The sequence below is a fragment of the Rhinatrema bivittatum genome, chromosome 3 (assembly GCF_901001135.1).
Source record: "Rhinatrema bivittatum chromosome 3, aRhiBiv1.1, whole genome shotgun sequence".
Classification (NCBI taxonomy): Eukaryota; Metazoa; Chordata; class Amphibia; order Gymnophiona; family Rhinatrematidae; genus Rhinatrema; species Rhinatrema bivittatum.
Genome location: NC_042617.1, coordinates 224,971,373 through 224,986,812, shown reverse-complemented (window position 1 = coordinate 224,986,812; position 15,440 = coordinate 224,971,373). Strand labels below are relative to the sequence as shown.

The following is a 15,440-nucleotide window of genomic DNA, read 5'->3' as shown; positions in this document are numbered from 1 at the left end:
AGAAGATACAGATATATTACATTTCAAACTGTACAGAGAGTATAACAATTGCTACCACTTTAGACTTAAGGAAATTGTGAATCAATATAGTCTCCTCATGAGTCTGACATCATTTCAGAGCAGATGCATACAGTTACAAATATTTTAAAAGGCTAAAATATTTTGGGCACCACAAAAATCTTCACTTAAGCTATAGACATTAAGTTCTATGAAAATAAAATAGAAACATTCAAACAATGGGCAAGCCTGACATGGAAAACAAGCAACCTATTGAGAAAGTTTTCAGAAGTTTTTATGTTTATGACTCTCTGTTGCGACCGTTGCTGCCCAATGTCTCCACTCCGCCCTCCTTACATCTTTGGCGACTCCTCCTGCGGTTGACAGACGTTTGGCTGCTGTGGCGTCTTCCTGCCGTCCTCTCCGGTGTCCCCGGACCGGCTTGGGCGCTGCCTCCCGCCATGCTGTTCAGCTGCCTAAGGGCGCATGTGCCGCGTGGCCCTGCTTCAAGTACCTTCAGTGGCGCGAACCTCAGAGGCGTCCCCCTGTGATGACGTAATGCATCCCAGATACAAATAGCCTACGCGATTGCTAGCCGTCGAGTTAGCAAGGTTGGATCTCCTTCAGATGGGATTCGCTCTCCGAACCTAGCTACTCTGCCTCCACTTGGCCTACTCTATTGGGGTAACCGCTCCTCGGGGGCCTCTCTCTCTTTTCTCTTTCACGTCGCTGTCTGGAACCGGTACTCACTCCTCGAGGGCCCACGTTCCTGGACTCGCTACCTGGACTTCACTTCTGCCTGGAAGACACCGCTGCCTATACCATCTGTGAGTTACCATCTATCTCTCTCAGACCTGTTCCCTGGAACCAGGTACTCGCTCCTCGAGGTCCTGCCTTTACTTCAGCTCCTGTGCTCCATACTGAGAGACCGCTGCGCGAGTACATTACCAACGAGGTTCAAATCCTGAACCCTGCATTCACTGCTTCTACTCACGATAGCAGTTTCTCTCCACTACAGCACAGCCATTGTAGGATCGCTGTTCCAGAGCCTGAGGGACTACAAGCCCAGCCGGGCTATATTCCTGCTCACCACCACCACCTCTGGTGGCTCACCATCACTGTCTAATAAAATATCTAAACTGTGTGTTTGTCCTAAGCTGAGCCTGACCTGTGGTCCCTCACGGGACCTTCCCCCGTGGGCATGGTCATCTGCTACAGAGTCCAGGGGTCTACCCAAAATCCTTACAAACAATAACAGATTGCTAACTCCATGAATCAGGTACAGCTCAATGCCCTGCAGGCCATACCGGGCCTGGCTCGGCGCATTTCGGAACAGCAAGACACATTGGAGAAGCTCACTTCAGTGTTTCACCAGCTGCACTCACAGAAGACCCAAGGAGCTACTTCCAGCAATGAAGGTCAGTTACAGGAAGTAACTTTAAAGACTGCTGTACCGCTGGCGGCTCCAGTTCGTTTCTCGGGGGAGATTCAAAAGACCAGGGGCTTTTTAAACCAGTGCTGCATGCATTTTGCTCTACAGCCTTCTCAGTTCCCTACAGCCTTCTCCAAGACTACTTACACATCCTTTCCTATCTGGATGGAAGGGCCCTGTCTTGGGTGTCTACATTGTGGGAATGAAAGGATCCAATTTTACAGGACATAGATGGATTTTTGGACTTATTTAAATCTGTTTTTGATGATCCTGCTCAAGTTACTGTTCTGCTTTGGTGGACTTGAAGCAAGACAACCGACCACTGGCTGATTTTTTATTTATTTTTTTAAAATTTAATTTAAAAGAATTTATAATCAGCAAATTAAACAGGATCTGTCTGGCTAAGCGGTTTACAAGTATATAAACATACTTAATAATATACACAAATTAAAACAAGTATACTATATCAAATAAAAACAATACATCCAAAACGTTAAAACTAGTAAAAACTACTTCTGAAAAGACATTATAGAAAGTCAAAGCAGATTATTAATGTTCATGACAATGAGGTCATTTAACTGTAAGGGTTGTTAAGTAATGTTGAATGCAGTGGCAAAGAGATATGTTTTTAAAGCCTTTTTAAATTCTTTTACATTTGCTATTAAACAAATTTCATCTGGGATGGTATTCCAGAGGATTGGTCTGGCGACAAAAAAAAACCTTGTTTCCTTGTAAATTCTAAATGGGCAAGTTTTACTGATGGTACTTCCAGCATGCCTTTATCCATTGATCTTAATTGTCTTGTTGGTTTGTAAATTCTGAGCAGTGAAGAGAGCCATACTGAATTTGCATTATATAAAAGGTTGTGTATAATGTTAAGTATTTTATATTTGATACGGTAAGATATAGGTAGCCAGTGTAAATGTTGTAGAACCGGGGTGATATGCTCTCTGAGTGGTATATTGTACAGTAAACGAGCAGTAGCATTTTGGACTAACTGTAATGGGTGTGTAGTAAATTTTGGCAAACCAAGATATAGTGCGATAAAGTTTTAAGACTCTTGCTACAGAACTCTGCTGGGACCCCAAATGCCTGAAGACCCTCTTCTTTAGAGGCCTGGATACTCGTTTAAAAGAAGAGCTGGCCGCTCGCGAAACACCTGACTCGCTGGACGAACTGGTGGCTTTGACCACTCTGATCGATCACCGGCTCCGTGATAAGGTGAAAGAACTCCAGCCTATTAGAAAACCTGGTCCGAAAGAGGCGAGTGCTAAACCTGCACCTCGGATGGTTCTAGTCATTCCTGCTGCCAGTGAAGATGAACCAATGCAACTTGGTCACGGACATTTGACTTCCAAAGAGAGAAGACTTCGAAAGAAGCATGGGTTATGCATATACTGTGGTCAGTTGGGCCACAATGTCCCTATATGCCCAATTCGTCCGGGAAACGGATGGGCCTAAGTCCTGCAGGAGCACTGTTCTTAGGCCTCACTACGCCCTCTCCTCCGCTCTCTCTCCCAATCTCCTTGATCTGCGGACCGTCTACGGTTCAAACTCTTGCCCTAGTGGATTCAGGGGCAGGAGGCAACTTTATTCTCCGATGTTTGGTGGAACATCTGAGGATTCCTCTCGTCAACTTGAAAGTTCCGCTACTTCTATCCTCCATCCATGGAGAGCCCTTATTGGGCTACGTGACTTGCCAAACTATACCAGTGACTCTCTGCACCGGAGCTCTCCATACGGAGTTAATTCCCTTCTTTGTGTTAGAGAAGGCCATGCACCCTATTGCGATGGAGAAGGTACAGAGAAGGGCTACCAAAATGATAACAGGAATGGAACAGCTCCCCTATGAGGAAAGACTAAAGAGGTTAGGACTTTTCAGCTTGGAGAAGAGACGACTGAGGGGGGATATGATAGAGATGTTTAAAATCATGAGAGGTCTAGAACGGGTAGATGTGAATCGGTTATTTACTCTTTTGGATAGTAGAAAGACTAGGGGGCACTCCATGAAGTTAGCATGGGGCAAATTTAAAACTAATCGGAGAAAGTTCTTTTTTACTCAACACACAATTAAACTCTGGAATTTGTTGCCAGAGAATGTGGTTAGTGCAGTTAGTATAGCTGTGTTTAAAAAAGGATTGGATAAGTTCTTGGAGGAGAAGTCCATTACCTGCTATTAAGTTCACTTAGAAAATAGCCACTGCCATTAGCAATGGTTACATGGAATAGACTTAGTTTTTGGGTACTTGCTAGGTTCTTATGGCCTTGATTGGCCACTGTTGGAAACAGGATGCTGGGCTTGATGGACCCTTGGTCTGACCCAGTATGGCATTTTCTTATTTTCTTATGTTCTTATGTTCTGGGGTTACCCTGGTTGCAAGTGCACCAACCCCAATTTGACTGGGCATCCTTGGAACTCTCCCGCTGGGGCCCAGAGTGTCATGGGAAGTGCCTTAAGAAGATTGCTCCTGTCATCTGCATGCCTACGACTCCAGTGATGCCAGGACTGCCACCCCAATATGCATTCTTTAGGGATGTGTTCGCCAAAGAAGCTGCTGACATCCTTCCTCCGCATAGTTCCTATGACTGTGCTATAAGACTGAAACCCAATATTGAACCTCCTAAAGGACGTGTCTATCCTCTCTCCGCCATTGAGAACAAGGCGATGTCCGAATATATTGAGGAGAACTTACAGAAGGGGTTTATCAGACCATGGAAGGCTCCAGCCGGCGCAGGCTTTTTCTTTGTGGGGAAGAAGGACGGTACCCTACGTCCTTGTATCGATTACCGAGGTCTGAACGAGATCACGATTAAAGACCGCTACCCCCTGCCTTTAATCTAGGAGCTGTTTGACCGGCTTCAAGGAGCCAAAATATTTTCAAAGCTCAACCTGAAGGGGGCCTACAACTTAGTTTGCATTCGTAGTGGCGACGAATGGAAAACAGCCTTCAACACTCGAGACGGCCACTTCGAGTACTTAGTGATGCCTTTCGGCCTCTGCAATGCATCTGCTGTACAAGAGTGTCGTGGTATACTTGGATGATATTCTGATCTTCTCCCAGGATCTACCACTCACATTGAAGATGTCAAACATGTACTCCGCCAACTCCATGAACACCGGCTTTTTGCCAAACTAAGTGCGAATTTCATAAAGACTCAGTGCCTTTTCTTGGCTATATTGTGTCTAAAGACGGCTTCCAGATGGACCCTCACAAACTTGAGATTATCAAAAATTGGTCCCAACCTACCAGCCTGAAGGCCCTGATCCGATTCCTGGGGTTTACCAATTATTATAGAAGATTCATTAAGAACTACTGATCTTTAACAGTACCCTTGACTGCAATGACCCGCAAGGGTGCCAACGCTTCTAAATGGTCTGCGGAGGCCATTTCCGCGTTAGAGAATCTGATGACTGCCTTTTCCACGGAACCATGCTTGCTGCATCCTGACCCCAACAAGCCCTTTATCGTTGAAGTTGATGCTTCAAATGTCGGCGTGGGGGCCGTACTGAGCCAGACAGGAGACTCCAAAGCCTTACGTCCCTGTTCCTTCTTCTCACGAAGATTCTCCCCAGTCGAGAAGAACTAAGGGATCGGCGATAAAGAGCTCTTAGCAATAAAGATTGCATTCGAGGAATGGCAGCCTTGGCTCGAAGGCGCTCAACGTCAAATAACCGTATTCACGGACCACAAAAATCTAGAGTATCTCCGCCATGCGCAACGTCTTAACCACAGACAAGCCAGATGGTCCTTATTTTTTAATCGTTTCGACTTTGTGCTCAAGTATCGCCCCGGAGACAGAAATGCCAGAGCCGACGCCTTGTCACGCTCCTTTCTCTCGGAGGATGTGCATGAAGAACCTCACCACATAACTGACCCAAAGAAAGTCATCTTGGCAACCACCCATTCTGTGCCCGCTGGTAAGACCATCATACCAAAACACATCAGGAAGAAGGTGCTCTTTTGGGCGCATGATTCCAAGCTGGCTGGCCATTCTGGCAACGCCATACCCTGCTCAAAATCCAGAAGTTATATTGGTGGCCTACAATCAAGAAGGATACCTTTTCCTATGTGGCATCCTGTACCAACTGTGCCAAGAACAAACCTGCTTCTGGCCAACCGTGGGGTTTGCTGCAGCCACTGCCAGTTCCGGAACAGCCCTGGTCACACATCCCTACTGATTTTGTAGTCAATTTACCCCCTTCCAGAGGAATGAATACCATCTGGGTAACAGTTGATCGCTTCAGCAAGATGGCACACTTCGTGGCGCTTCCTGGCTTACCCTCAGCCTTGGAGCTTGCGAAGCTCTTCATATTGCACATATTTTGCCTTCACGGTCTACCTAGTCACATTGTCTCAGACCGAGGATTTCAATTTACGGCAAGATTCTGGAGTGCCTTGTGCAAGTTATTTGACATCTCTCTAGACTACACCTCAGTCTATCACCGCAATCAAAGGGCCAAACAGAACGGATGAATAGAACTTTGAAGCAGTTCATTCGTCCCTACGTCAGTTCCCGTCAGAATAACTGGGCTGAACTGATACCATGGGCTGAATTTGCCATCAACTCTCATCCAGCAACATCAACTGGATCAACACCTTTTGAAGTGGTATATGGACGCTCTCCAACACCGCCACTTCCACTGAAGCTCTCAGTGACATCTCCAGCAGCTCAAGCTACTGCTGATGAAATCCATAACCTGTGGGTTCAAAGGACATGCTGAACAAAGCGAGTGATCGCGCTAAGAAGTACTATGACGCTCACCATTCTCAAGCGCCAGTCTTCAAACCTGGAGATAAAGTCTGGTTATCTACCAAACATCTCAGACTGAAGCTACCCTCCACTCAGTTCGCTCCTCGCTATGTTGGAACATTTCCAATCCTCCGACGTCTTGGCAACATCACCTATAGTCTGAAGCTACCACCTGGACTCAACATCCATAATGCTTTTCATGTTTCATTCTTAAAACCGCTCATGCTCAGCAAATTTTCTTCCAAGACTCAGGATGCACCTGTTATCAATGCAGAGGATGACCTTGAATTCAAGGTTGAAGAGATTATTGATGTCCGGAAAAGAGGCAAAACACTTGAATACCTTCTTTCATAGGAAGGTTTCGGCCCCGAAGAAAACTCTTGGGAGCCTTAGGCTAACATCCTTAATAAAGAGATGCTCCGCCAATTTCACTTTGCGCATCCTTCAAAACCGAAACTTGGTACCCAAAGAGGAGACTGCCCTTTGAAGGGGGGTACTGTTGCGACTGTCACTGCCTGACGTCTCCACTCCGCCCTCCTTACCTCTTTGGCGACTCCTCCTGCGGTTGACGGACGTTTAGCTGCCGCGGCATCTTCCTGCCGTCCTCGCTGGTGACCCCGGACCAGTTTGGGCGCTGCCTCCCGCCATGCTGTTCAGCTGCCTATGGGCACGCACGCCGCACGGCCCTGCTTCAAGTACTTCCAGTGGCGCGAACCTCAGGGGTGTCCCCCTGTCATGACGTAATGCATCCCGGATACAAATAGCCTACGCGATTGCTAGCCATCGAGTTTGCAAGGTTGGATCTCCTTCGGACAAGATTCACTCTCCGAACCTAGCTTCTCTGCCTCCACTTGGACTACTCTATTGGGGTACCTGCTCCTCGGGGGCCTCTCTCTCTCTTTTCTCTTTCAGGTCACTATCTGGAATCGGTACTCACTTCTCGAGGGCCCATGTTCCTGGACTCGCTACCTGGACTTCACTTCTGCCTGGAAGACACCGCTGCCTATACCATCTGTGAGTTACCATCTATCTCTCTCAGAGCTGTTACCTGGAACCAGTTACTCGCTCCTTGAGGGCCTGCCTTTACTTCAGCTCTGTGCTCCATACTGAGAGACCACTGCGTGAGTACATTACCAACGAGGTTCTAATCCTGAACTCTGCATTCACTGCTGCTACTCACGATAGTTTCTCTCTACTACAGCACAGCCATTGTGGGATCGCTGTTCCAGAGCCTGAGGGACTATACGCCCAGCCAGGCTATATTCCTACTCACTACTGTCACCTCTGGTGGCTCACCATCACTGTCTAATAAAAGATCTAAACTGTGTGTGTGTGTGTCCTAAGCTGAGCCTGACCTGTGGCCCCTCACGGGACCTTCCCCCGTGGGCATGGTCATCTGCCACAGAGTCCAGGGGTCCACCCAAAATCCTTACAAACAATAACACTCTCCTTCCAGCCCCTCCTGAAAATATAGAGAACATGAACATCAAACTGTATTTTAACAGTAGTTTTTAAAAACAGAAAAAGGTAGGGAAATATGTGGACATCATAGTAAAGCAATGCCTACTGACCAAACATGCTACATGCAATTAGGGAGTAATTGTCCAGCTGCCGCAAGGTGCAAAGCCTGCGGATACTTTTTAACCATGGATTTTGCTTCAATTTTCAAAGTGAAGTATGCGTATACTTCCAATTTGAAAATTATTCCAGGATAGTTACTCAAACACTTTTACAACAAAGTTGTACAGGTAGTTTTCTCAAGAAAACTTACATAAATGCTTTTTAAAATTCAAAATTTTTTGTGAAGGTGCAAAACAATCCCCAACCTCACCTTTGGGAATGCCTCTTCATAGGCAGGAAAGGTTACACATATAGTGGTACTATGACTGTAAATTTACACGCAGATAGGGCAATTTTTTATGCATTACACTACCTTTGGAAAAGCAAAATTGCTTACCTTGTAATAGGTGTTATCCCAGGACAGCAGGATGTAGTCCTCACATATGGGTGACGTCATTCACGGAGCCCTTAAGCGGGAAAAACTTCTGGCAAGTTTCTAGAAGCTTTTAACTGGCTGCCTGAGGCTACTGAGCATGCCCGGCATGCCATGATATTCCCTGCCACAGGGGTCTCACTTCAGTCTTGTATGTAGCAATAAGCGATAGCAAAAATAAAATAATAAAGTCTGAGGCCCAACTCCGCGGGGTGGCGGGTGGGTTCCGTGAGGACTACATCCTGCTGTCCTGGGATAACACCTATTACAAGGTAAGCAATTTTGCTTTATCCCAGGACAAGCAGGATGCTAGTCCTCACATATGGGTGATTAGCAAGCTAGAGGCTGAGTCATCGTCCATGCAGGTAACTGGAATGCCTTGTTGAAGAAATGAGTCAGCCGAAGATCACAGCAGATTGGATGTAGAAGGAGTTGGGATTAAACTGGAAACAAGTTCTTTAAGACAGATTGTCCATAGGCTGAATCCTGTCGTCCTTCCTTGTCCAAACAGTAATGAGCTGCAAAGGTGTGAAGGGAACTACATGTTGCTGCTTTACAAATGTCAATGATTGGCACTGAATGAAAATGTGCTACTGAGGTTGACATTGCTCGTACTGAATGTGCCTTTACTCGCCCTTGAAGAGGAAGGCCTGCTTTTTCATAGCAAAACTGTATGCAATCTGCTAACCAATTGGATAGAGTATGCTTTCCCACTGCTTTACCTGGCTTATTTGGGTCATAAGAGACAAAAAGCTGATTGGATTTTCTGAGGGACGTAGTGCGATTCAAATAAAAAGACAATGCACGTTTACAGTCCAAAGTGTGTAGAGCTCTTTCCCCTTGGTGAGAGTGAGGCCTTGGAAAGAATGTGGGTAGAACTATTGTTTGATTTAAGTGGAATTCCGTAACTACCTTAGGAAGGAATTTTGGGTGTGTTCGGAGAACCACTCTGTCATGGAGAAACTTTGTATAAGGTTCATACGTGACAAGTGCTTGTAACTCACTAACCCTTCTAGCTGATGTAATGGCTATGAGGAAAATAGTTTTCCATGTGAGAAATTTAAGTTCACAGGAATCTATGGGTTCGAAAGGAGAACGCATTAATCCTGTTAAAACCAGATTCAGGTCCCATTGCGTGACTGGAGGCCGAATTGGTGGTTTAAGGTGAGTTAGACCTCTCATGAATCTACTGACGAGAGGTTGAGTGGATATAGGTGCATCTCCTACCTTGTTATGATAAGCTGAGATTGCGCTCAAATGCACTCTGATTGACGATGTCTGCAGACCAGAGTCTGAGAGATAGTACAAATAATCTAGAAGAGAAGTTGTGGGGCAAGTGAAAGGATCAATATTGTTTTGCTTGCACCAGAAAGTAAACCGTTTCCATTTGAAAGAATAATTCCTTCATGTGGAAGGTTTGCGTGAAGCTATAAGCACTTGAGAAACATTCATTGAAAGATTAAGTGATTGTAGGATTAAGCTTTCAACATCCATGCAGTCAGGGATAGGGATTGAAGGTTGGGATGGCGCAACCGACCCTGATCCTGAGTGATGAGATTGGGAGCTACTCCCAGGTGTATTGGATCCCTGACTGACAGGTCTAGCAGTGTGGGAAACCATACTTGTCGAGGCCAATATGGGGCTATGAGAATCATGGACCCCTTGTCCTGTTGTAGCTTCACCAGTGTCTTGGTGATAAGCGGTATTAGAGGATATGCATATAGTAGACCTGAGTTCCAAGGGCGAGCAAAGGCGTCCTTGGCTGGTTGGTTCTTCTGTTTGTGCAGAGAACAGAAGTTGGCCACTTTGTGGTTCAGATGCGACGCAAAGAGGTCTGTTGTTGGTTGTCCCCAACGTTGGAATATTTTGGTCGCAATGGAGGGATTTAGAGACCATTCGTGTGGTTGGAACTGGCGACTGAGTTGGTCTGCTAGTACATTTTGAATCCCTGCTATATGTGGCCTGCAGGAACATTGAGTGGTTCAAGGCCCAGTCCCAAATTTGTGCAGCTTCCTGACAAAGGAGATACGAGCCCGTACCTCCCTGTTTGTTGATGTACCACATGGCTACAGTATTGTCTGTCTGGATTAGCACAGTCTTGTGTGAAAGGCAGTCCTTGAATGCATGCAGCGCATAACGTATAGCTCGAAGTTCCAGAAAATTGATTTGATATGTGGCTTCGAGTTTTGTCCAAGTTCCTTGAGTTTGAAGAGAGTTTACATGAGCTCCCCATCCCAAGGTGGATGCATCTGTAGTTAATGTTATCTGAGGGATCGGTTTTTGGAAGGGTAGGCCCTTGCGCAAATTGTCCTTGATTATCCACCATTGTAGCGAGGAGCGTAGTTGGTGGGTTACTTGGATTTGATAATGCAGTGGTTGAATGGCTTGGATCCACTGTGATCGAAGAGTCCATTGGGTGAGTCTCATGGCAAGTCTTGCCATAGGAGTGACGTGAACCGTTGAAGCCATGTGGCCTAGTAAGATTAGAAACTGATGAGCTGTCACTTGCGGTTGTATGGATATGGAGTACGCCAACTGGGACAGTGTGAGTGCACGGTCTTCTGGAAGAAAAGCTTGTGCAAGGTTTGTGTTTAATTCTGCTCCTATGAATTGGAGTAGATGAGACGGGTGCAGGTGGGATTTTTGATAATTGATGAGAAATCCCAGTTTGTGAAGTAACTGTATTGTGTAATGTAGAGAAGTTAGTGCTCCTTGTTGTGACTGACTTTTTATTAGCCAATCGTCGAGATAAGGAAAAACATGAACACCTTGTTTGTGCAAATGTCCTGCTATCACTGCTAGGCATTTGGTGAATACTCTGGGAGCTGAGGCTAGGCCGAATGGCAAGACTCTGTATTGGAAATGTTGATGTCCTACCGTGAATCGGAGGTACTTGCGATGAGGCGGGAATATTGGAATGTGAGTGTATGCATCTTGAAGATCCAGAGAACAAAGCCAATCCCCTTTTTGTATGAGTGGAAGCATGGTGCCTAGGGACACCATCCTGAATTTTTCTTTTCTTAGAAATTTGTTGAGATTTCTGAGATCTAGAATGGGACGTAGGCCTCCGGTTTTCTTTGGAATGAGGAAATACCGGGAATAGAATCCTCTTCCCTTCTGAGTGTGTGGTACGTGTTCCACCGCTTTTGATTTCAGAAGAGCAGATAATTCTGTTTGTAATTGAGGAATATGTTCGAGATGGGAGTTTTGTGGTGGAAACTCCTGAGGGAGAGATGTGAAGTCTAGGCGGTAACCTTGGTGAACGATGGACAGGACCCAGTGATCTGTTGTAATGGTTGTCCATTCTTTGTAAAATTGGGAAATTCTCCCTCCAACTGGCAATTCGGGATAAGGATTGGGTAGTTGGTTCTGTACTCTGGGATGACTTTCAAAACCCCGAGGTGGAAGCTGTTTGAGGCGGAGGCTGTGGCCTTGCAGACCGTTGCTGTCTTTATTGTGGACGTTGTTGAGTCCTTGGAGGCCGTGATCTAGAGGCCTGAGGATAATACCTCCTTGGTCGGTAGAAAGGACGTTTAGTGTCCCTACGTGGTGGCCTGCGGGTTGGATGAGTTGCAGTGTCATGTGACAAAGTGGAGAGTTGCTTCAAGGTTTCTGAGTGTTCTCAAAGCTGTGCCACAGCATCTTGCACCTTTGTGCCAAATAAATTATCTCCTTGGCACGGTAGGTCCACTAATTTGTCTTGGACTTCAGGACATAAATCTGAAGCCTTTAGCCAGGCCCATCTTCGTGCGCTGATGCCAGATGCCGCAGTTCTTGATGAGGTTTTGAAAGCATCATAAGCTGCCCTTACCTCGTGCTTTCCAGCATCTAGGCCTTTCTGCACAATTTGCTGTGCTGCCTCTTGTTGTTGCTGAGGCAGGGATGGTAGGAACTCTTCTATTTGTTTCCAGAGATTTCTCTGGTGCTGCGTCATATAAAGCTGATATGCAGCAATCTTAGAGTTTAGCATAGCTCCCTGGTAAATTTTCCTTCCCATGAGGTCTAAAAATCTGCTGTCCTTCCCTGGAGGGATTGAAGCATGTGTTCTGGATCTGCGTGACTTCTTTTGAGCAGATTCTACTACTAGGGAGTTGTGAGGGAGTTGAGGTTTTTCAAACCCTGGGGCTGCTTGAACCAGATACGTAGAGTCTACTCTCCTGTTTACTCCAGGGGTTCTGCAAGGGTGTTCCCATATTCTTTGCTGAAGCTGTAAAAGCACTTCATGCACTGGGATGGCCAAATTATGTTTTGGAGGATCTACAAATTGTAGTATTTCCAACATCTGTTGTCGTTCATCTTTTTCGGCCTGGAGTTGAAATGGGATGGACTCGGACATTTCCTGAATAAAAGAAGAAAAAGACAGGTCCTCTGGAGGTGACTGCTTTTTAGCTTGAGGTGGAGTATTCTCAGATAAAAATTCCTCTGAGGAATGCTCTCATTGTGTGTCTGACCATGTGTCCGAGGTAGGTTGGTAATGATGAGGTTCCAGCCTTTTAGATGGGGGAACCCCTGATGGTCCTTGTAAGGGATCTTGGATATCTGGAGAACCGTCACTGCCTTCATCCTCCATTTCCTCTTCGTCAGGTCCTGTAGGTAAGGATGCTAAAAGGTCTTGATACCTTTTAGTGAGTATAGCATGTAGTCTTCTCTCAGAAGAGGCTTCTGGAACTGGCATGGAAGTATGTTTATATTTTCCTGATGCCTTTTTTGTTGAAGTAATTTTTTCTTGTACAGGTGCTCTAGTTGGAGCTAGAGTGTATAGAGGCATCGATTGAGAAGTAGTTGGAATCGATGAAGTAAGGAATGTAAACATGGAGATGGGAACCATTGATGAAATGGGTCTAGAAGCCAACGTGGTCATCGAGGTTTGTGAGATTATCGATGTCATCGATGGTTCTTGCAGCGTGAATGGTACTGTCATCGAAGAGGTAGTGTATGTACGGCATCGAGGAAGTCATTGCGTACATCGGCGATGATGGCGTCGCCGGCATCGGCTGGGTAGCCGGCATTGCGGTTGAAATCATCAGCAAGTCTGCCGGCATCGACAGGGCTGTTTCCATAGACACTGTAGCCAGTATCGGCATCGATGTCGGCATCGACTCGGCGGTCGGCATCGACTGGGCAGTCGGCATCGACCTGGTGGTCGGCATCGACCTGGTGGTCGGCATCGACACAGTGGTCGGCATCGGCGATGACACCGGTATTTTATCCTTCAGGGCATCGGTGACTATCTGCTTGATCAACGTGGTTAAGTCTGTAACCGATGTCGAAGGCATTGATTCCTGTCCGGATGTTACGGAGGTCGATGAAATTTTTTGTTTTTTAGGTACCGGTTCCTCCGGCGGTGGTAACGGAGGAATGGAACGGTGCCGTCGGTGCTTATGTTTTGAACGAGTATCAGATACCGACCTTGTCGATGACGCGGAGGGTGTTGGAGAGGAGGCATCCCCGGAACCCTCAGGAATTCTTTTCTTTATTAAGATCTTTTTTGTGATGCCCACCGGTGAGGATTTTGTGGAAGTCGTCGGCGATGGCGTTGTCTGAATTTGAAAAATTTGTGCCATCTTTTCATGACGAAGCTTCCTACCTTTCACCGTCATTTCCTGGCCTTGAGTACAAGCTGCGATGTCATGGTCTCCACCAAGACAGCGAAAGCACTCGACATGCGGGTCCGTTATGGACATAGTCCGGTTGCAGGCCGGGCACTTTTTGAAGCCCGAAGTCTTTTCAGTCGACATCCGTCGATGAATATGTTTTCCTTGGCGAAAAATGTATGGTTTTTGTCACCAGCCGGTGACAAATGGAGTGAGACCCGTAAAGGGCAAAAAGTGTTATAAAACTTTTCTAGTTGTGAGGTAACTCACAGGGCTCCTATGAACCGCGATGCAGTTAGCAGCGCGGAAAAAAGAAGACTGAAGTAAGACCCCTGTGGCAGGGAATATCATGGCATGCCGGGCATGCTCAGTAGCCTCAGGCAGCCAGTTAAAAGCTTCTAGAAACTTGCCAGAAGTTTTTCCCGCTTAAGGGCTCCATGAATGACGTCACCCATATGTGAGGACTAGCATCCTGCTTGTCCTGGGATAATGCCTACACTGAGTGAAGACAGTCCCAGCAGGAAGAAGGGGAATAGGGCGGAGAATGCAACAAAGCATACTCCGCCTTATTGCCCTCCCCCCCCACCACACACACACACACTGTTGCCTAGGGAAAACGTACCCTTACAGATTTCCACCTACTTTTACTGTAGATACTTTTTCAAAGGGTACTTTTTCAATGGGCAATTTTCAAAAGGGACATATGCACATATTATCCCTTTGAAAACTGGTGCACCTTGGCTTTGGAACTACACACTGACATTTGGAAATTGCCTCTTCAAAGAAGGAGCCATAAAGGTTTGTTGTTTTGGTAGAAGAGTTATTTGAACCATAGGATCTACAGTCTCGCCTGGTTTCTCAAACTGTAGCTCAGTGGGATAGCTATTAAAGCACTTAAAAATGTTTTTGATTATTTGGTAAGCAATTAAAACAAAATCATTATGATCCTGTTTTGATCTGGATTTAGTTTCTTTTTCAATATTAGTATTTAACATTTATGAACACTCCTTCAACTCAATAAATCTCATCATTGTCACTCTAAGTCATGTGGGGTATTCCTGTGCCAGAACTCATTAAAATCTCATATATATTTTGCACAACATGGTACTGCTCTGGGTTTTAATTTTCAATAAATAAAACTTCCAATTTTTGCAGAGTATAATCCAAAGTAAGCATGAACTAATATACAAAATAAAGCAGAGAACTCCTCAAATTTAATTTTTAAAAAAGTCAGTTATTTTCTGAATACTTCATTCCAAAAGTAAAACAGTCATAGCTCATGCCACATCACAATTTTGCACCAAATGCATATCTTTTTTAAATGGATCCATACTCTCTTCACAACTCTAAGGTGCCAATTATCCATCAAGTTCTTAAATCACCTATATGAATTCAATTAGAATTAAAATGTGGTAATTGATAATGAATATCAGGAATGACAAATGAATCAATAATAAAACTCGCAGAAATAGTATAAAGTCTAGCTCCTTATTTAATCTATTTTGGGTCAGCATCTTAAGTAAAAAAAAAAAAAAAATCCAGGGTAACTCATTTTATCATCTTTTATCTGTTTTGTTCCCTCTCTTTGGATGACTCAGTGTATGAACCATCACTGGAATCTCAAGGTTTTTATAATATAACTAAGTGGTCTTTGATTATTGAAACAGCAAAA

General features: G+C 45.4%; 1 protein-coding gene across 1 annotated transcript in view; it reads right to left on the bottom strand.

Moving 5' to 3' along the window:
• The window catches only part of LOC115087279 (lysosomal-trafficking regulator-like), a 1,534,685-nt gene that overhangs the window by 881,267 nt on the left and 637,978 nt on the right, over window positions 1–15,440 (bottom strand).